Source organism: Peromyscus eremicus, chromosome 4 (genome assembly GCF_949786415.1).
Source record: "Peromyscus eremicus chromosome 4, PerEre_H2_v1, whole genome shotgun sequence".
In the NCBI taxonomy this organism is placed as follows: Eukaryota; Metazoa; Chordata; class Mammalia; order Rodentia; family Cricetidae; genus Peromyscus; species Peromyscus eremicus.
Genome location: NC_081419.1, coordinates 11,505,866 through 11,527,033, shown reverse-complemented (window position 1 = coordinate 11,527,033; position 21,168 = coordinate 11,505,866). Strand labels below are relative to the sequence as shown.

The 21,168-nt window shown below is 42.8% G+C and overlaps 1 protein-coding gene and 1 long non-coding RNA gene across 2 annotated transcripts in view; one reads left to right on the top strand and one right to left on the bottom strand.

The window, feature by feature from the left end:
- Positions 1-11,412: 11,412 nt before the first annotated feature.
- On the bottom strand, positions 11,413-21,090 carry LOC131908985 (uncharacterized). The gene is made up of 3 exons (XR_009378713.1): positions 20,822-21,090; positions 14,680-14,773; positions 11,413-11,597 (listed from the first exon to the last, which is right to left on the bottom strand). It is a non-coding gene; the product is annotated as an uncharacterized LOC131908985 (long non-coding RNA).
- The window catches only part of Strbp (spermatid perinuclear RNA binding protein), a 134,851-nt gene continuing 133,842 nt past the window's right edge, over positions 20,160-21,168 (top strand). The window contains exon 1 of the mRNA XM_059260201.1: positions 20,160-20,263. The gene's annotated coding sequence lies outside the window, so the exon portion shown is untranslated. The remainder of the gene's footprint in view (positions 20,264-21,168) is intronic.

The following is a 21,168-nucleotide window of genomic DNA, read 5'->3' as shown; positions in this document are numbered from 1 at the left end:
TATTGTGGCCAGTAATGAGAGACATGAACTAGAAAGCTATTTTAAGCTCCATTTTAGAATCTCTTTTAAAATTTTCTCAGGTTTTAGGTGGAAACTTGTGCCCCACGTTAGGTGCCAATTGTTGTCAAAAGTATCTAGGTCCCACCAGGCCCTAAGGTCCAGACAAATTTCTCCCACTTGAGGTCTTCCAGCTGCTTATAAAATAATTACACAGAAGCTTATATTAATTATAAGCTGTATGGTCTATGACTCTAGCTTATATTAGCTAGCTCTTTCAACTTAATTCAACCCATTCCTATTCATCTATGTCTTGCCACGTGGCTTCATGGCTTACTGGTACTTTCACATCTTCCTACTTGGGTGACTGGATCACTCACATCTCCCTCTCACTTGGCCTTTCTTCTCTCTTGGATTTCCTACCTGGCTGTAATCTTTCTTGCCATAGGCCAAAACAGCTTTATTTATTAGCCAATGGGAATAACACATATTCACAGTGTACAGAAAAACATCCCACAGCACAGCAGGAACAGACAGTGAGCCACTAGACCTGGCTTGAACTTTTGAAACCTCAAAGCCCACCCCTAGTGACACATCCACTCCAACAGGGCCATACCCCTAATAGTGCCACACGCTATGAGTCTATGGGGGCCATTTTCATTCAGACCACCACAGTATTAATAATAGCAGGTGGATAATGGTGAAAATGTTATATTGATGATTGAGGGTGTTATTTATTCATCAGGTGGCAAAATTAAGATAAATTACACACTTTTAGTAATTATTTATATGTTTGTTTATTTTTATTTATTTATTTATTTTTGAGACAGGGTCTAATGTAGCTTAGGTTGGCCTCAAACTGACTATGTAGCTGAGGACAATCTTGAACTTCTGATCCTTTTCTTTCTACTTCTCAAGTGTGGGGATCAGATGTGTACTACCATGCTTGATTGGTGTAATACTAGAGGTCAAATCCAGGACTTTATGAATGCTAGACAAGTACTCTACCAACTGGGCTACATTCCCAGGCATAGTGCTTGCTTTTAGAACAAGAAACGCTATCCCCAGAGAGGATAGTGGCATATGCTATTGGTTCCCTAAGAGAGCCAGAGCAGTCTCAAAACCCAGCCACACTTCTCAGCTGTGTGGCTTTGAGAGACCTACTTCACAGGGCCTCATTTCCTTATTTCTAATACCAGGGTAAGAATAGCCTCCCTTGCAGGGTGGTGGTGTTGCATGCCTTTTATCCCAGCGGGACGCAGAGGCAGGCAGATCTCTGTGAGTTCAAGGGCATCCTGGTCTACAGAGTGAGTTCCAGGACAGACAAGACTACAAAGAGAAACCCTGTCTCAACCCACACACACGTCAAAAAAAAAAAAAAAAAAAAAAAAAAGCCTTACGTAGTTCCTCAAAAGACAGTCACGCAGTTACTATATGACCTAGCAATGCCACTTGTAGGGGTTCACCCAGGGGAACTGAAAACACATAAACAGTGCTGGCCACATGAGAACGTGAGCTGAAATCTCTCTGTAGTATTTATTATTCACAACAGCCCCACAGCAAGAGCAGTCCAAGCCTCTCCCAATCAATGAATGGATGAACAAAATGTAGACTGTTCATAAAATAGAATATTATCCCATCATAAACGAATGAAGTGTTGTGGAAACCACAGTGAGACACTGCTGTGTATGTCCTGGGGTGGGGAACAGGCACTGGGGAGATGGCTCAGGGGTTAAGGGCATTTATTGCATTTGCAGAGGACCCAGTTTGGTTCCCAGAACCCATGTGGTGTCCCACAACCATCCATGACTCCAGTTATAGAGGATCTAATGCTTTCTTCTGACCTCCATGGGCATCAGGCATGCATGTGGTACATACACATACAGGCAAATATATACATATACACAAATATATATATACACATACATACACATATATACATATTCACTCATACACATGTAAAATGAAATAAATTTTTAAAAATTTAACAAATGGAAAATAGGGCTGGTGAGATGGCTCAGTGTGTAAAGTTGCTCCATGTGAAGCCTGATGACTTGAATTCAATACTTCTGTCTTAGTTAGGGTTTTTATTGCTGTGAAGAGACACCATGACTATGGCAACTCTTAGAAAGGAAAACATTTAATTGGAGTGAATTACATTTTCAGAGGTTTAGTCCATTATCATCATGGTGGGACATGGTGGCATGCAGGCAGACATGGTGCTGGAGAAGGAGCTGAGAGTCCTACATCTTGATCCTCAGGCAACAGGAAGTAAACTGGGATGCTGGGCATAGCTTGAGCATATATGAGACCTCAAAGCCTGCTTCCACAGTGACACACTTCCTCCGCCAAGGCCATATCTACTTCAACAAGACCACACCTCCTAATAATGCCACTTCCTGTGAGATTGTGGGGGCCAATTACAGCCAAACTACCACAATCTGGGACCTACATGGTGGAAGAAAAGAACTGACTCCTGAAAGTTTTCTTCTGACTTCCATATGTGTGCTGTGACATGTCTCCCTAACACATACACATAAAATAAATAAAAGTGCAGCTTAAAATTTTTTTTTTTTTTTTTTTTTTTTTTTTTTTTTTGTTTTTCGAGACAGGGTTTCTCTGTGTAGCTTTGCGCCTTTCCTGGAACTCACTTGGTAGCCCAGGCTGGCCTCGAACTCACAGAGATCCGCCTGGCTCTGCCTCCCGAGTGCTGGGATTAAAGGCGTGCGCCACCACCGCCCGGCGCTTAAAATTTTTAAATAGAAAATAGCAGTGATGATGTGGGGACTACTGAGCCCTTACTTGATGCTGGTAGAAATACAATGTGGTAAGGCCACTGAGAACAGCTGTGGCAACACATTCAAGAAGGTAACTGGAGCTACCACATGACCCAGGGACTCCAGAAGAATTAGAGGCGGAATATGAACCATTATTCACAGCAGTATTATTTATAAGAGCTGAAAGGTAAAAAAGTCCCAAATATCTGTCAACAGATTAATGGAGATGCAAAATGTGGTCTATGCATGCCATGGAATATGGAATGTGAGTTTGACACATGCCTCAACACAAATGAGCCCAGAGAACATTATGTTAAGGGAAAATAAGCCAGTGTAAATGAAATATATGACTCCACTTGATGAAGAGACAAAAAATATGATAGAAGTTTCCAAGAGCAGAGGAGAGAGAAGAAGAGGGAGTCTCTGTTTAATTGGCACAGAATTAATATTGGAGACTTTTTAAAAAAAAGTTTTAGGTATTGCTGTGGTTTGGGTAACTGTCCCTCACATGCCCACATATTAAAAGCATAGAATAGGGATGTGGGTTTGCTACTGGAAGATGCTGGGAGCTTTAGGAGGAGCCTTGTGGGAGGTCCTTAGGTCACTGAGAACATGCCTGTGAATGAGGATTGTGGGACTGGCCACTATTCCTTTCTCTTTGTTCCTGGCTCATGATGTAAGTAGTCAAATACTCTACCATGATGCATATGGCCTTACTACCATCTCAGAACAGCGGGGCTGCTAGATTCTGAGCCAGGACCTCCAAAACTGAGACAATAAACCTTTCCTCTCGATGCCACTGAATAATATGTTTATAAATAATTAAAATGATAATTACTTTACATAGTTTATTACAATAAAGAAAAGAAGGGGCTGGGAGATTGTTCAGTCCATAAAGTGCTTGCTCTGCAGGCACGAAGACCTGAGCTTACCATCACTCAGTTAAAAAGCTGGGCATAGAGACACACTTGTCATCCCAGTGTTGGGGAAGCAGAGCTAGAAGGGTCCCTGGGGCTCACCAGCCAGCGAAAGCTAGCTGAATCAGTCAGCTTCAGGTTAATTGAGAGGCCTGTATCAAAAACTGAAGTGGAGCTGGGTGTGGTGGCACATGCCTTTGATCCCAGCACTTGGGAGGCAGAGGCAGGCAGATTTCTCTGAGTTCAAGGCAAGCCTGGTCTACAGAGCGAGTTCTGGGACAGCCAGGGCTACATAGAGAAACCCTGTCTCGAAACCTACCCCCCAAAAGAAATTGAAATGGAGAAGGTGGTGGAGAAAGATACCTAACATACATGCACATACATGTACTCATATCCAAAGAAATATGTGCATGCACATGAACATGTACACACACAAACACATCTACCCAAAGGCAAATTAATTAATTCATTAATTTAAAAAACAAAGAATGTAAGCTAGGCATGGTGGCTCATGTCTGCAAATCCAGCATTTGGGAGGCTGAGACAGGAGGAACGCCAATAGTTTCAAAACAGTGAGTTCCGTATTAGCCTGTGATAGCTGTGAGTGAGATCTTTTCCCAAAGACCCCAACCAGACAAAAAACAAACAAACAAACAAACAAACAAACAGGACCTGATGGATGGGGTGTAGCTTAGCTGGTAGATGCTTGCCTAGCATGCTCCCAGCCTTGGATTAGATTCCTAACACCGCATAAATCTAGGCATGATGGCACATGCCTGCAATCCCAGTACATGAATGACGAGGCAGAAGGACCAGAAGTTAAGGTCATCCTTGCATATTGAGTTTGAGGTCAGCCTTGGCTGCATGAGATCCTGTCTCAAAAAACAAACAAACAAACAAACAAACCAAAGCCAAGTTTCAAATATTTATGGAGTGTGAAGGGCCTGGTTAGTGTCTCTGGACCACTCCTTCACAAGGGAGGATGGGGGGATCTTGATTGACAATCTTTCTAAGACTATAAATGTAGAGGAATGAGAGATGATACCCAAGGAAAATCCTGAAGCAAGATGAGGAGTTCTTAGCAGCAAAATCCATCCATGTTGCTGCAAATGCCCTCACAGAGGTTCCTGGGAGTATCAGAGATGCTGTGCTCCCACAGTGAGTGCGCAGAGACTGAGGTCCCAGTTTCCAGCTTTCTCTGCCAGAAGCTTTAGATTTATATGGTCTTTGCTTTACGGGTTTGGAAAGTTTGAAAAAGGCAGCAGATGCCACATTAAGGGATCTGCACTTTGTTTGGAGAAGCAAGCATGGCACCCTCCTCCCAAGCTGCCTAGCTGGGTGGACATGGGCCACTTACCCAACATCTCCAGGCTTCAGCTTCTGTATATAAAAATGGAGCACATTTTGGGTTGTCCTGGGATTTAAATGAGATATTTTCAAAGTCCCTAGAATGGTGATAAATGCTCAGTAAACCATAGCAGTTATTATATATATGATGAGGTTTAAAAGCTCAACCTTGCCGACTGAGGGAAGATCGATAGGGATCACAAAGGCCATAGCACTTTGCACACAGGAAGAAAAAAAGCTGTGTCTCATAGATGCTTTCCTGGTTGCGATCACTGCTGGTGATAAGGCTCGTCTACACTAGCACTACCATTTTTTATGGAAGTAAGAGATGTTAGATGTGCACATTTGTGATAAGATTAAAGCCTGCTCCAGAAACATCAAGGACATGAGAAGGATGAGTCTTAAAACTGAGGATATGAAATATTGATAATTTACCGTTTCAAATAATTAAGAAACATTCTCCTACAGTCTATTACCAATTTCCCAAAACTTAGAACACGATATTGCTTACTTAATGCTAAAAAGACACAGAGGATAATTTGATACTTCCTTGAAGCCTTAGAATTTCCTTGATGGCAAGGTCAGAGTTTTGAAATACACTTTTGGATCTCTAGCTGAATGGTTCCCAACCCTGGCTACACATTAGCATCCACTTGGGAGCTTTTTAAAAATGCTGCTGCCTGGGTCCCATTTCAGGCCAATTAAATCTGAGTCTCCGGGGGAGGAGCCTGAGTGCTGGAATTTTTTAAGCTCCCCTGGGTAATTCGGATACAGAGTGTTTGAGAACCGTGTCTCTTAGCATGGGGCCTAATTTTCAGAGGGTGCCAAATGAGTGCAGAGGTGAGACCAAGGATGTCCGCAGAGATTTGGCCACGGAGGGCATGGTAAGCCACAGAATGGAAGCATGACATCATCTTTTCTAAAGCTCTGAATGAAGTACTTACTCCAGTGAAAGTTCACATTTGAATGACTGTTCTGGTGTTCTTCAGAGTTGAACTGAAGCTGGTAAAATTGGAGAAGCAGAACTTAGGGTGGAGGCCAAGTTGTATCAGTTGTCTTTGCCATGTAACAAAACAACCCTCAAACCTAGGTGCTTAACGCAATGCTTTATTGTGTCTGGGGATTTTGTGTGTTGGCTGGGCAGTTCTTTGTGAGGCTTTCCTATGCTCCTTCAACCAGCTCTGGCAGGTTGGCTGGGATCTGGAATAGTGTGTTCTCTGTTTCTCTCTGAATGGTCTATCACTTTTCAGGCTCATCTCGGGGCAGTGTTCCATGAAGGTAGGTAACAATCTGCAAGGTCTCCTCAGGCCCACACGTTAGCAGTCATAAAATAGCCACTTGTGTCTCCTTCTGTTGTCTTCACTCAGCCAGTCAGTCAGGTCATGCATTCAACAGGTGGCTATTACATAGTCCTGCCTAGCAGACACTCCTCTAGGCACTGGGGAGAAAGTTGGGATGGACATCGATAGAACAAGACTTTTGTGGGGCTAACAGATCTAGGGGCTTGTGGAAGCACGCAATAAAAAGCAAATAAATGCATCACATAAAGTACAATTCATAATTGCTTATGAAGGAACAGGAAGCACATAAGGGACCAGAGAGGTTTGTTTCAGGTGTGGCATTTATATTCAAAGGAGGGAGGGCTCTGAATAAATAAAAGCAGAGCAGAAGTCTGAATGGAGTGAGGGAGGGAGAGAGTCAAGTATGTTTGGAGGTGGAAAGGAAAATGTTCTGGGCAGAGAGAAGAAGTTCAAAGGCCATCTTCTGTTTGAGAAATAGCAAGGAGTCATGTGTAGTCAGGGTACAGGGGAGAGAGAAAGTGAAAGATGATGAGGTGGGAGGGCAGGAGTCAGAGTGTGTGGACTTTGCAAACCATAATAATGAGTCTGAATTTTATTTCAAGTGTACAGAGAGCCAGTGGCAGGTGTGTGCAAGTCTGACCTTGATCTTGTGTTTCAAAGGTTCATTCTAGATGCTGGGATGATACAGATTGAAAGCAGGGGACCAATTACGAGGTTGTTGCTTGGATAACATTTGTAGTAGGGGAAGTGGTGAACAAAGGTCAGGTTCTGGGTGTACTCTGAGGGCAGAGGGAACAAAACTTCCTGAATTGCTGTGTGTGGTATGGAGAGGTGAGACTAGGCGAGATGAAGGCGTAGCACCTGGATGAAATGTGGAGCTCTTTACTGAGGTTCAGGTGGTGGCAGAGAGGGTAGGTAAGAAAGGGGTACCCAAGTTTGGCTTTGGACATAGTAAATGTGAGATACCTGTTAGTGCTCCAAAGCAGGAAGCAGCAGGTCATGGAGCAGAAGTTATGTTGGGTGTGTGGACAGAAATTTGAGTGTTGGGGGAGAGAGCTGACTTAGCAGTAAAGAGACAATACTGCTATAGTGGAGGACGGGAATTCTATCCCCAGCATCCACACTGGGCAGTTCACAGTCACTTTTAATTCCAGCTCCAGGATGATTAGATGATCTTGGCCTCTGTGGGCACTGCGCTCACATTTACACACACACACACACACACACACACACACACACACACACACAATTTAAAATGATAAAATAAAATTTAAAAAAGAAAGCTGAGTGGCTTAGTGGTTAAAAGCACTTGTTACTCTAGCACAAGGCTGGGGTTCTGTTCCTAGCACCCACATGGCAGTTCACAGTCATCTCTTAACTCCAGTTTCAAAGGCTCTAACGTCCTCTACTGGCCTCTGCAGGCGTTGCATGCATAGGGTGTGCAGACATACTTAGAGGCAAAGTACTCATACATATAAAATAATTTGTTTTTTTAAGACAGGTTTTTTTTGTATAGCCCTGCCTGTCCTGGAACTTATTTTGTAGACTAGGCTGGCCTTGAACTCAGAGATCTATTGGCCTCTGCCTCCCAAGTGCTGAGATTAAAGGTGTGTGCCACCACTGCCCGGCCAAAACAAATTTTTTAATAAAAAGGAAATTTGAGTGTAATCAACAATTATATCAAGTCATAGACAAAATAGACGACTCAGAAAGGACTTTGATAGTGGGGGGAAAATCCCCTAAGCCTGCTCTTGGGTTATTTCAATATGCAGAGGTGGGGACGGGAGATCTGGCCCAGGCTAAGGAGTGGCCTGCAAGGTGGAAAGTCTGAGGGGGCAGGGGTTGCATTGAGTCCTGGAAGTAAGAGTTTCCAAAAGAGAACAGGTGAGACTGATGGCATTGAATACTGCTGAGGAGCCAGGTAAACTGAGGCAGAGACAGAACTGGCCATTTCAAAATGGCAATGTGGATGGAATTCATATGATTAAATGGAGCAAAATAGATTGAGAGAATAAGGTAACTGCAGAGAAATGAGTCTGTGTAAGTATTTGTGCTTAGAAAGCACAGAATGGCCGGGCGGTGGTGGCGCATGCTTTTAATCCCAGCATTTGGGAGGCAGAGCCAGGTGGATCTCTGTGAGTTCGAGGCCAGCCTGGTCTACAGAGTGAGTTCCAGGACAGGCACCAAAACTACACAGAGAAACCTTGTCTCAAAAAAACAAAAACAAACAAAAAAGAAAGAAAGAAAGAAAGAAAGAAAGAAAGAAAGAAAGAAAGAAAGAAAGAAAGAAAGAACAGAACGATTTGGGTTGGGGATGTAGCTCAGTTAGTTGGTTGGGCACTTGCCTAGCATGCGTGATTGGTTTAATCCAATATTACATAAGCTGGGCATGGCAGCATACTCCTGTAATCCCAGCACTCAGGAGACAGGGAGGCCAGTTTGGGATACATGAGACCCTGTCTCAAAAAATAAAAGGAAGGAAGGAGAAGAGAGTATTTGTACATTGGCAGAAATAATTTACTAGAAAGAGAAAATTATGGATTACAGATATAGCTTAGTGGTAGAGTACTTGCCTAGGTTTAATCTTCTTAATTAATAAATAAATACTAAAGGAAAAAAAGGATAGATAAAATTACCAATGATACAGGATGAGGATGGATAACTGCAGGAATTATGGGCCTGGACTCAGGGACAGGGTAGCAGCCCGCCTTAGGTAGCAGTGGGAACAGAGCTCCCATTGTCTGTAAATGGAGGCCAAGCTCAGGTGAATGCAGTCACTTCTAGGCTTAAAGCATGGAGACCCATCTCTTATCAGCATGCTCCCCTAGCACCTGCTCTGTGCCAGGCAGAAGGGTTCGTAGACAACTCACCTAGTGTCCCTGACTGTTTGGGAGGCAGACCTGTAAACTGACAATTCTAGTACAATGTGCCAAACACAAATGTTTGGAGGAGTGTTTTGAGGAGAGAGAACATGAGTAAGAGCCTGAAGTCAGAGAAGGCTGCGCAGAAGTGACATTGGAACGAGGCTCCAGGCAGGATCAATTCACACCCTGCTTCCTGGAGGACAAGGTTATCCGAGGTGGAAGGAGAGCGTGTGAACACCTAAGAGACGAGAAGATTCGCTGAACCTGTGTCTTTTCTTCTTGGTCCCTTCTTCCCGTTTCCCAAGCTGTCATCTCTCAGGCTTCCTTAGTTCAAGAGGATTTTTTTTCCTTTTGGAAAGTTTAATAAACTTCCGTTCAGCATGTACTGAGTCATGACAAAGGTGTGTTTCACACTTAAACAAATGTCTCAGATGTTATTTTTTGCACTTGAAGAACGAGCTATTTTTAAAGAAACTCAAACTCGTTGGAACTCAGCAAGGGCAATTTCTGTGACCTGTTTTGAAGAAGTGAGCTTTGCAAAGGAGCATAGTGTCCAGGAGTTGGCAGGACCAGAGGACCTGGCAATGTTTTCCCTTAAATGTTGCAGAGAGTCACTGAGCGGCTTCACCTTTCTGAGTCGCTCGTTTGATCTTGCCTATCTGGTCTTCTGGAAAATTCCCAGGGAGTGCACAACAATTAGCCAATATCAGAATGAGGGGAGCTGAGGGCACGCTTTCTCAGGGGTAGACCAAGACAATGCCAGAGGAGATGGAGAGAAAGGGAGGGACTTGAGAGATGTACATAGTGCTCAGTGGTTCAGCACTTGTCTAGCATACCCTGTTCTGGAGAAAAAAACGTATTAAGTCATGGAGAAAAAGCATGTCTCTAGCTTTCTGAACAGATGAAGATAGGTTTCTTCTGTATCCCAGAATTTGATAAATATTTATATGTATAATTTAGCTATTATTTGGCTTAAAAGGGCTTATTGGGAAATGTTATAATTTTTACTATTTTTTTTCTGTTTTGAGTTTTTCAAGATAGGGCTTCCCTGTGTTGTTTTGGTGCCTGTTCTGGATCTCGCTCTATAGACCAGACTGACCTCGAACTCACAGAGATCCACCTGGCTCTGCCTCTCGAGTGCTGGGATTAAAGCTGTATGCCACCACTGCCCAACCATTTTTACTATTTTCTACAGAGAAAATATTTTCCAGTTTCAAATAACCCTGGACTTTTATAACCTGTTTTTATGTTAAAAAAGTCTGTAATATAAAGAGAGAGAGAGAGAGAGAGAGAGAGAGAGAGAGAGAGCGCATATCTCAATTGTTATGCCTGTCTGTGGGGCTTGTCTCCTTCCTGCCTGGGCATCATTACAGTCCCCCATTTGAGTTTTTGAATCTAGGCCAGCTGGTGACTGCTTAGACCACCTGAGCATAAAAGAGATGCTGGGTCAGTCCCAGGTTCATTTTTTTTATGACTTTCCATATTTATTGCTGTGAGAAGCCCCAGATATCAGGAAGGGTCAGGCAAAAGTCATGCAATTTCAGCTGTATTCACTGAAAACATAGCACATTCTCTCTCTCTCTCTCTCTCTCTCTCTCTCTCTCTCTCTCTCTCTCACACACACACACACACACACACACACACACACACACACACATTTATCTTGTTTTTATTTCTATGTTGAGTGTGGATATGAATGCACAGAGGCCAAAAGAAAGCATTAGATTCCCTGGAACTGGAATTACAGTTGTGAGCTGTCATGTGGGTTCTAGGACCTGAACCTAGGTCCTTTGCATGCACACCAAGTGCTCTTAACCCCTGAGTCATTTTCCAGCCCCTCAAAATGTAATTTTTAGCCGGGCAGTGGTGTCACATGCCTTTAATCCCAGCACTCCTGAGGCAGAGGCAGGCAGATCTCTATGAGTTTGAGGGCAGCCTGGTCCACAGAGCTGGATAGCCAGGACTACATAAAGAAACCTTGTTTCAAAACAAAACAAAACAACAACAGCAACAAAACAATTTAACTTTCTTTTCTTTTAAAAGGAAAACTTTAAGGGACTTGCAAAATGGCTCAGTAGGTAAAGGTGTTCATTGTCAAGCCTGACGACCTGAGTTTGAGGATCCACGTGGTTGAAAGGGAACTGATTCACAAAAAAGTTGTCCTCTGACCTTCATATTGCATGATCAGACACACAATAAACCAGCAAAGCAAAGCAAACCTCTCCAGTTTTGTTAAATTTCCAAGACAGAACTTTCCTATTTAGTGGCACTCAGTGTAGAAGCCCAGTCTTGCGGCCCTTGTTTGTATGAAGAGGCTGCTGTGTTTCTCAGAGAATCTAAGAACATCTGTAGACAGTCAGTGATGGGATGAGGTACAGGAAAACTCTCTGTAAACTACAGGGCATTGAATAAAAGACCATTGTTATTATTAGGATTCTTCTCCCATAAATACTTAAGCTCCCTACCCCCACAAGCTGTTTTTTGCAATGTGTGGATGAAATCCAGCTCTTGTTGCTTGCTAGGTAAGGACTCTAGCACTGAGCCATTCACCCCAAACCCTTAAATGCAATAATAAACTTTTACATAACAAGTTGGAGCCTTAAAAACACCCAGTTCGAACTTCTGGCTTCGTCCATATTCAAAGTTTTGTTTTTTGTTTTTTTTTTTAGTTTTTGGAGACAGGGTTTCTCTGTATAGCTTTCGGTTTCGGAGCCTGTCCTGGAACTCTCTTTGTAGATCAGGCTGGTCTTGAACTCACAGAGATCCTCCTGGCTCTGCCTCCTGAGTGCTGGGATTAAAAGTGTGCACCACCACAGCCTGGTCAAAGTCTTCTGTTAGGTGTTATATTCTTTATCATAAACCTCATTGTCTGGTCTTTGCCAGATGACAGCTCCCTTAAACTGATTCCTTATGCCTTTGAGAGTGGCCTTGTTCAGCTCTTGAGTGCATCCTTGATTTCTAATGTGGCTATACATCCCAGGTTCAGGCTTGGCTTATGTTATTTCCTGCTTATGTTGGTGGATAAACTGTTGCTCCAAAAGGGGCATGGTCCAGTTCTGTGTAATGACATGTAGAGCCTTCTTCTTTGTAGATATGTTACAAATCTCACATAATGTTATGTTCATATTTGGGCCTGTGTTTGGCTTAGTGATTATTTAAAATTTATAAGATTTAATGATTTAAATATTTGCATGAACCATTTATGTGATTTCAAAGTCAAAGCTACCTTTTATGTTTCGTTGAAAGAAACCTCATTTCCAATTCTTTTTCTTCTACACTATGGGTTTCTCCCAACAGAAAGAAAAACTTCCCTTAAAACAAACAAAGCCGGGTGGTGGTGGCACACGCCTTTAATCCCAGCACTCAGGAGGCAGAGCCTCCTGGGTTCGAGGTCAGCCTGGTCTACAGATTGAGTTCCAGGACAGGCACCAAAACTACACAGAGAAACGCAGTCTCGAAAACACCTAAAACAAACAAACTAACTAATGCTTAATAGGCTGATTTTAATTAAAACACACACAAAAAACCAAGTCTCTTGGCAATACTCTAACATACAGTTAAAACCAGCCGGGGTTAGTTACACATCCAGCTGGCTTACAATGAGAGCAAATATTCTCTTTGTGATTCTGCACTGCATCCCATTCCTACCCCACAACCACTTTTTTTTGTAGAAGTCCTTATTGAAGGGAGGACACTGTTGCAGAGTGGTCATGGGACTGAGGTAAGATGCAAGGGGACATTCAGGAAATGGGCCCAGAAATCCATCATTCCTCAGGAACCCTTTTGAAGTCTGACTATTTGTATTTTAGTCCAGAAGATTCCACTGTGCTGTTCTACAAGGGTTAGCAGCTTTGCTGGCTCTTACCTATTAAGTGCAAAGTGTTATAACCAATGATATCTAGACAATACTGGAAGGGGAGATGCTGGATATAGTGCACATGCCCCTAGTCCCACTACACAGGAGGCAGAGAAAAATGGATCTCTGTGAGTTTGATGCCAGTCTGGTCTACATAGGGAGTCCAGGCTAGCCAGGGCTACACAGTGAGACTTTTTAAAAAAGAAAAAGAAAGAAAAGAAAAGAAAAAAATGAAGGGAATGAGGGACAGAATCATAGCCAGATAAGACTCGCTTTTTAAAAAAAAAAATTTTATTATTATTTTTGTTTTGTTTTGTTTTTCGAGTCAGGGTTTCTCTGTGTAGCTTCTGGGTATTGTCCTGGAACTCACTTTGTAGACCTGGCTGGCCTTGAACTCATAGAGATTCATCTGCCTCTGCCTCCCCAGTGCTGGGATTAAAGGCCACCACTGCCCAGCCAAGACTCACTATTTAACATTAGACTGTCACTCTAGAATCTAGAGTCTAGATAATCACTTGGGTCCAAAATGAAGACTGAAAATTGAATTCTAGAAATACTTTACAGGGGATCTGGGGATTTATCTTAGGCTCACCTTGAACTCAGTATGTAGCCCAGGATACCTTTGAATTTGTGGCAATCCTCCTGCCTCAACCTCCCAAGGGCTTGGATTACAGGTGTGCACCACCATGCCCGGCTCTAATAGATGTATCCAGATGTTAGAACAAATTCTGGAAGACGTAGAGGCTTCCTCATCCCAAGACCCTGGTTTATTCTTGTAGATTCTTCTCTCCTGAAATCAGTTTGAGATTTGTCATCCAAGAAAGGGCATGCAGACAGGTGTGGTGGCGCACGCCTTTAATCCCAGCACTTGGAAGGCAGAGGCAGGCATTTTCTAAGTTTGAGGCTAGCCTGGTCTACAGAGGGAGTTCCAGGATAGCTAGGGTTACACAGAAAGATCCTGTCTTGAAAAAAAAAATTAAACATAAAAGTAATGGGAATTTTTGTAACCCAACAGATAATATATGAATAATGCAGGACACTTCTCTAAGGGAATGTGAAGAGAAGAGAGAACAATAAATTCTGTCCACATAGGGCCTACTGTCTATGGCTTATTCAAGATCAGTGGCTAACGTAACTTCTACAAGTTCTACAAACTGACTTGGGTTTAGATTTAGGAGAAAGATTCAGCAGTTAGGAACAATTGACAGAAGCATAGCAGACATCCAAATAGGTCACAGGTAGCCACTGAATGATAGATAGCCTGTAGTTCTGGATTCTTGGGGGTAGCTTCTAGATATTGTGCTGAATCTGGGTAGTACAGCAACATTTATTGGGATAGGAGGAAACCAAAGATGCTTGATGTCGTACAGTGTGTGCATAACACTGCATGACTTTTGAATACTTATGTAGGGGAAAGTTTACTACGTAATTATCTAAGAGTGACAGCTCACTCCAGTTTTCAAATGAACAAAGTCCATTCCAGCATGATTTACTATTCCAGGGAGGCAAATGCTATGCAAAGTGAATGAAGAGTATACCCTCTTTTTTTTTTTTTTTTCCTGGACTGTACCAAGGGTTATTTACCATTTTGGAGAATCTCATCAGCAACAGCAATCCTACCTGGGAATTGGAGGCTCCGTTTGATTGGTCTGTCCTTGTTGCATTTGGGCCAGTGCTTCTCAAGCTGTAGCATGCACATGAACAGCCTGGAGATCTTGTTTCATTAAAAAACAAAACAAAACAAAACAAAAAAACCAACCAAACAAACAAAAAAAACAATAGAAGGGACTGTTTAATAATGGAAAATTTCCAGTAGAGAGTGACTGGCCACATTAAAGAAGGACAAGCTATGGAGTGATGTTCCTTAGGGAGTAGGAAAGGGGGGCAACCAGGCACCAGAGAGAGACCGGGCTGTTGTTCAGTATCTGATTTTGTAAAAGAAGAGAAGGAAGACAGAGTGGTGGGGGAAGAAGAAGAGAGATGGCCAGACCAACTTGGGATGCCAGGACACGGGCTTGGAAGTGAGGTATGACTGTAACTGTTATTGCTTTGTTGTTATTGAGCTCTTGATCAGTGCTGACTGATCTGGAGAGCTTTAACTGTGTCTAATGTTTCTCTATTTTAAATTTTATCTCTCTCTCTCTCTTTTTTTTTTGACAGGGTCTCATGTAGCCCAGGCTGGCCTGGAACTTGCTATATAACCAAGGATGACTTTGAACTTTTGATCCTTCTGCCTCCACCCCCCAAGTTCTGGGATTATAGGCATAGGCTACACTGTTTGACTTTATGCAGTGCTGGAAATTGAACCCAGAGCTTTCTGTATGTGATGCAAGCACTCTACCCACTGAGGTATTTACAGCCCCACGTTATATTTACTTTTAAATACATTAAATTTAAATGGCCACATCTACTGTATGGACAGCACTGCTCTGGATATTTCTTCCCTTGGCCACAGTGTCATCTTTCAGTGTCTTTTGGACCAAGAACACTGTATTGGAAGTTATACCAGAGTCCATCCACTCCTCCTTTCAAAAACACAGCCATTTATTTATTTATTTATTTATTTATTTATTTATTTATTTATTTATTTATTTATGTCAGATCAATGAGTACTGGGACAGCATAACTGTTTTCTTTCTTTTTTTAAATCTCTAGGGACTTCCACATATAAGATCTCAGTTAATGTTTGTACTAAGAATGGCTGAAACAGGCAATGCTGGCCTTTGAAGTTAGATGTGATTTCTAAATAGGCTAAGCTTTAAGATGTTACCATGTCAACTATCTCCCCACTGTTTATAATAATGGAAATACTGGGAAGTATGTAATACCCATTATAGGGAGTGTATTTTAATTAAATGATGCATAAAATACAACATTATAGCCAGTTGGTGGTGGCGCATACCTTTGATCCCAGTACTTGGGAGGTAGAGGCAGGTGGATGTCTGAGTTTGATGCTAGTCTGGTCTACAGAGAGAGTTCCAGGATAGCCAGGGCTACACAGAGAAACTCTGTCTTGAAAAACCAAAAACAAACAAACAAACAAAAACAAAAAACAAAATAGAAAGAAAGAAAGGAAAAAAAACAATATTATGCAGAAAAATACAAGAAGAGCATACAAACAAAAAGATGTATTCAGCCAGATGTGGCAGTACCTGCCCCTCATCCCAGCACTTGGAGGCAGAGGCAGGTGGTTCTCTGTGAGTTCAGGCCAGCTAGAATTACATAGAGAGACTCTGTATCAAAAACAATAAAAAGTCAGGCTGTGGTGGCACATGCCTTTAATTCCAGCACTCTGGAGGCAGAGACAGGCAGATCTCTGTGAGTTCGAGGCCAGCCTGATCTACAGAGCCAGTTCCAGGATAGGCTCCAAAGCTACACAGAGAAACCCTGTCTTGAAACAAACAAACAAACAAACAAACAAACAAAACCCTTCAAACCCCAAAAAACAATAAAAACGGTGTATTCACTTTGTACTAATGAAAAATGTCAATTCAGACAGTATACAATAATCTTACTTTGTAAAAGATATATATTAAGCCAGATATGGTAGCTCATGCACTTGGGAGTCTGAGGCATGAGGATTACCCATGAGTTTGAGGCCAGCCTGTGCTACAGAGTGAAAACCTAACTCAAGCAACAACAATATATATTTATATGCACAGAAAAAGATTGGACCAATTTAGTGAATGGTTATATTAACAGTGACCATTACCACTGGATGGGATAAGCAGGTAATGCTTTTGTTCTTTTTTTTATAAATGGTGGATTTCTTTGTTTCACATTCTGAGACAGTGTCTTATTAGCCCAGACTAGTTTTGAACTCTTTATATAACTGAGGATGATCTTGAACTTCTCATTCCTCTGCTCTGCCTTCCAAGTCCTGGGATTACAGGCATGTACTGTCACTGCTAGTTTATGTAGCACTGAGATGGAGCTGGGGGCTTCATGTATTCTAGGCAAGCACTGTACCAACTGAGCTACATCTCCAGCCCTGATTTCATTATGCTTACCTAGTATGAATGAGGCTCTGAGTTCAATTCCTGGTACCACAGGGAAAAAATTGTATCACACATAAATGTATATATGAGACAGAAAATAGACTAGTGACTGGGAATAGGGAAGGAGACAGAAGGAATTTATGAGAATCCATAAAAATATCCCAAGTATTCGGAAACTGACTTATGTTAAGCCAGTAGTTGTGGCTCATACCTGTAACCTCAGCATTTGGGAGCCTGAGACAGGAGGATCTTCAGATCAAGGTCAGCCTGGGTTATATAATGAGACTTTGTCTCAAACAATGAAATCAAACCAAAATAAAAAACAACTACCCCCTAGTCACCCTCAAAGTAATAATAAAGAATTATGGTTGAAATGCATGTTTTTATGATGTGCAGATATTCTTTAAACTATTAAAGAATTACATATGTGTTTGTATTCTTCAAAAGTTTAAAGCAGGGCCTAAAGAGATGCTCAGTGTTTAAGAGCAGGTGCTGCTCTTGCAGAGGACCTGAGTTTGGTTTCCAGCACCCACATTGGGTGGCTCATAACTGCTTATAATTCCAACTCCAAGGGATCTGACATGTCTGGTCTTTATGGGTACCTCCACTCATGTGCACATATCCACACGTAGTCATATATATATATATATATATATATACATACATGTAATTTTAAAATGTATACTTAAAAATTCAAGCAATGTGGAAGTAAAGTCCTCTACTCTCACATCCAATTCTATTTTCCAGGCAAATCCAGAAGTGATTGATGTTTCTTTCTGATGTTTTTTCTTTTTTCTTTTCCTTTCTTTTTTTTTTTTTTTTTTGAGACAGGGTTTCTCTGTGTAGCTTTGGAGCCTGTCTTGGAACTCACTCTGTAGCCCAGGCTGGCCTCGAACTCACAGAGATCTGCCTGGCTCTGCCTCCTGAGTGCTGAGATCAAAGGCGTGCGCCACCACCGCCCGGCTCTAATGTTTTTTCTATGAAAATCTAAGATGCAGATTATAGATACATGAGCTGTTTGTAATTTTCTTTTTCCTTAAAAAAAAAAAAACACAACATAAAACCCAACAAAATAAGAACAAGAACAAGGGGGCTGGAGAGATGGCTCAGAGGTTAAGAGCACTGACTGCTCTTCCAGAGGTCCTGAGTTCAATTCCCAGCAACCACATGGTGGCTCACAACCATCTGTAATGAAACCTGGCACCCTCTTCTGTATAAATAATAATAATAATAATAATAATAACAAGAATAAAAACCCAGGTCTCAGCTGGCTTCAGTCTCTTGATCTTGCTCTATACCTGAGGCTGACGTTGAAATCCTGATCCTCCTGCCTCTTCCTGCCATTTGCTAATATTATAGGCTTGATTTATGTAGTTCTGGGGATGGGACCCAGGACTTTGTGCATGCTAGGCAAGCTTTCTACAGCTGAGCCACACTTCACCCCCTTATTTTTGGCTTCTCAAGACAGAGTTTCACAGTGTTTCACACTTTGAGTTTCTGATCCTTCCTTGTTGGCCTTCCAAATATTAGGATCACAAGTGGGCAGCACCACACCTGCTACAACTTAAATCTTTCTCTGGACGTGTATATGTGAGACACGACAGAATTTTCTCTGCAAGTATTGATGGAGTGAAGTCAGGGACAGAGGATGACATCTTTTACATGGGAACTTTTTAAAATTCTTTTTTAAAAATAAATTATTTTTATTTTATGTACATAGGTGTTTTGCCTGCAGGTATGTTTGTATGAGGGCAACTGGAACAGGAGTACAGACAGCTATGAGCTGCCATCTGGGTGCTGGGGATTGAACCCAGGTCTTCTGGAAGAGTAGCCAGTGCTCTTAACAGCTGAGACATCTTTCCAGCCCCACATTCATACTTTTATGCTCTCCTTACCTTTTGCCATTTGCTTGTTTTTTAAAGCTATTTATTTATTTTGAGACAGGGTTTCACAGCGTAACAGCTCTTGCTGTGCTGGATCTTTCTTTGTAGACGAGGCTGGCCTCAAACTCACAGAGATCTACCTGCCTCTGCCTTCTGAGTGCTGAGATCAAAGGCGTGCACCACCACTGCCCTGCTTGCTTGCTTTATTTTTTACGTTTTTATTTTTTATTTTTGTGCTGTCATGTACTAGTGTAGGCACACGTGGCCAGCATTTCTGTGGAAGTAGGTTAGAGGATAACTTGTGGGCTTCTTTTCTTATACCATGTAGCTTCTGGGATTTAACTCAGGTTTGTCAGGCTGGGCAGCAAACACTTTTACCTGCTGAGCCATCTAGCCTAGTCTCATTTGCTCATTTTTGTTATGAATGTTTGGAGTTATAAGCCCAATAAAAATCAAAATAAGAGATACTACTGAATCTTTAATGCCATATACTCTTCCTATTTTAAAAAAAGTAATACAATTTCTAAGTGTTGGATTTCTAAGGGCCAAATACCTTAAATGTAGTCTCATTGACTTTTTGTAACAGCGTTCCGAGGTATGCAGAATTATGTGTGATTTGACAGAGGAGAGCACTAAGACCTAGATTTGCCAAGGTCACACAGCTAGTGTGCAGTGAACCTGGATCTTTACACTGCAGCATTTCTTCTCCCTTGGCAGACTTCCTTTTATACTGCAAAACCCAGCTTTAATGAGCTCATCCTCTGTGCATGTGTTCTTCCCCAACTTACTCAGACAGAGGGATGAACTTTCCTTAAGGTGCTTACGATCCAGGGAAGACTATAGTTCAGTGACATAACAATGCTTTGTTGAACAGGGTGATGTGCAAGCTGGGCAGCCAAGGAGCTCCAGAGGGAGTATGTTTTGAGCTGGTTGAACAACCTGCTTTCCAGAAGGCCATTCATACATAGTGGTCTGTGGCCTCGCACAGACTTAAGGAAGCTCAGAGGTTGTTACAGGCTTGCGCATACTCTGGAAAGGACAGTTTTGTAGTTACCTAAGGATCAAGTTGGCCCAAAGGAGGGGCAAAGGGAAGTGTGTATGCCCTGAAGTTGAAGGCCATACTGCTAAAGCTTTTCAACTAAGTATTGACACATTGTTCTGTGAATGAAGCATAGCGGTTATATTTTTTGATGGTGCTGTGGATGCAACCCTGGATCCTGTCCGTGCCAGGCAAACATGTCCTATCACTGAGTATCTGTTAATATTTGTGTCTAGAACTGTAACAAGATGAGAAGAGTACCATCAGGGAGACTGGCGTGGGAGGTTAGTCCACTGCTGTCTTCTTGCATTAAGTGGTCAAGTTCTTTGTCAGGAATTTGCTTTAGGCTAAAGACCTTGGCTCATTCTCCAGGGCATTCTAGCTCCCTGCACAGTATGGAGCACGCAGCACACACATAGTAGGGGCTGATCTGGCTGGCAGAATGCTTACCACCAAGAAGATGCCAGCCAATAGTTGTATCCAGTACCACTGCTGAAACAAAGTGGGTATGTTTTCAGCTAGTCTGCCATAACCCTAAGGAGGGAAAACATTTCCCAGGCCGTTAAGGATAGAGGAGAGGCGATTTTGATTTCTGTTTCGTGCTTGCTATGTGCCAGGAAAATTCATATCTATTGTTTTATGCCATCTGCTCAACGGCTCTTAAATTGGAACTATTGTTTTAGTTTCTGTGAAGTGGAAACTGAGTCTCAGAGCGGTTCTGTAACTTGGCCAAGGTCATACAACCGCCAAGTGGGAGAGGAGCCCAGGACGGATTGGAGTCTTTTACTCAGCCAGGGTACAGCCTGCCCCTCCTCCACCCGGGGAGGCATTGCGGCGCTTACTCCGTTTGCGTAGAGGCTGAGGGTGGGGAAGCGTCCCGCACCGGGGCGTGGAGCCTGGGAAGACCGGCTCGTTGTTGCGGCCGGAAGCTGCTCTCAGATTCCGCAGTTACGAAGTTTCCGCGCCTTTCCCTCTCTCCAGCAGCTGGCCTCCGCTCAGCAGCGCTTACGTTGCGGGCGCAGCGGGGCTCAGGTGCGGCCGCCGCCCGAACCAGGCGCCGCGAGGTGGGCGGGACGCAGTTTACGTAAGCGGTCTCGCAGGTGCAGGCGGCGGCCGCGGGTCTGAGCGCCCTGCGCGCTCCCAGGTGCGCAGTTGGCGCAGGCGGCGGCGCGGCGGCGGCGGGCGCTGG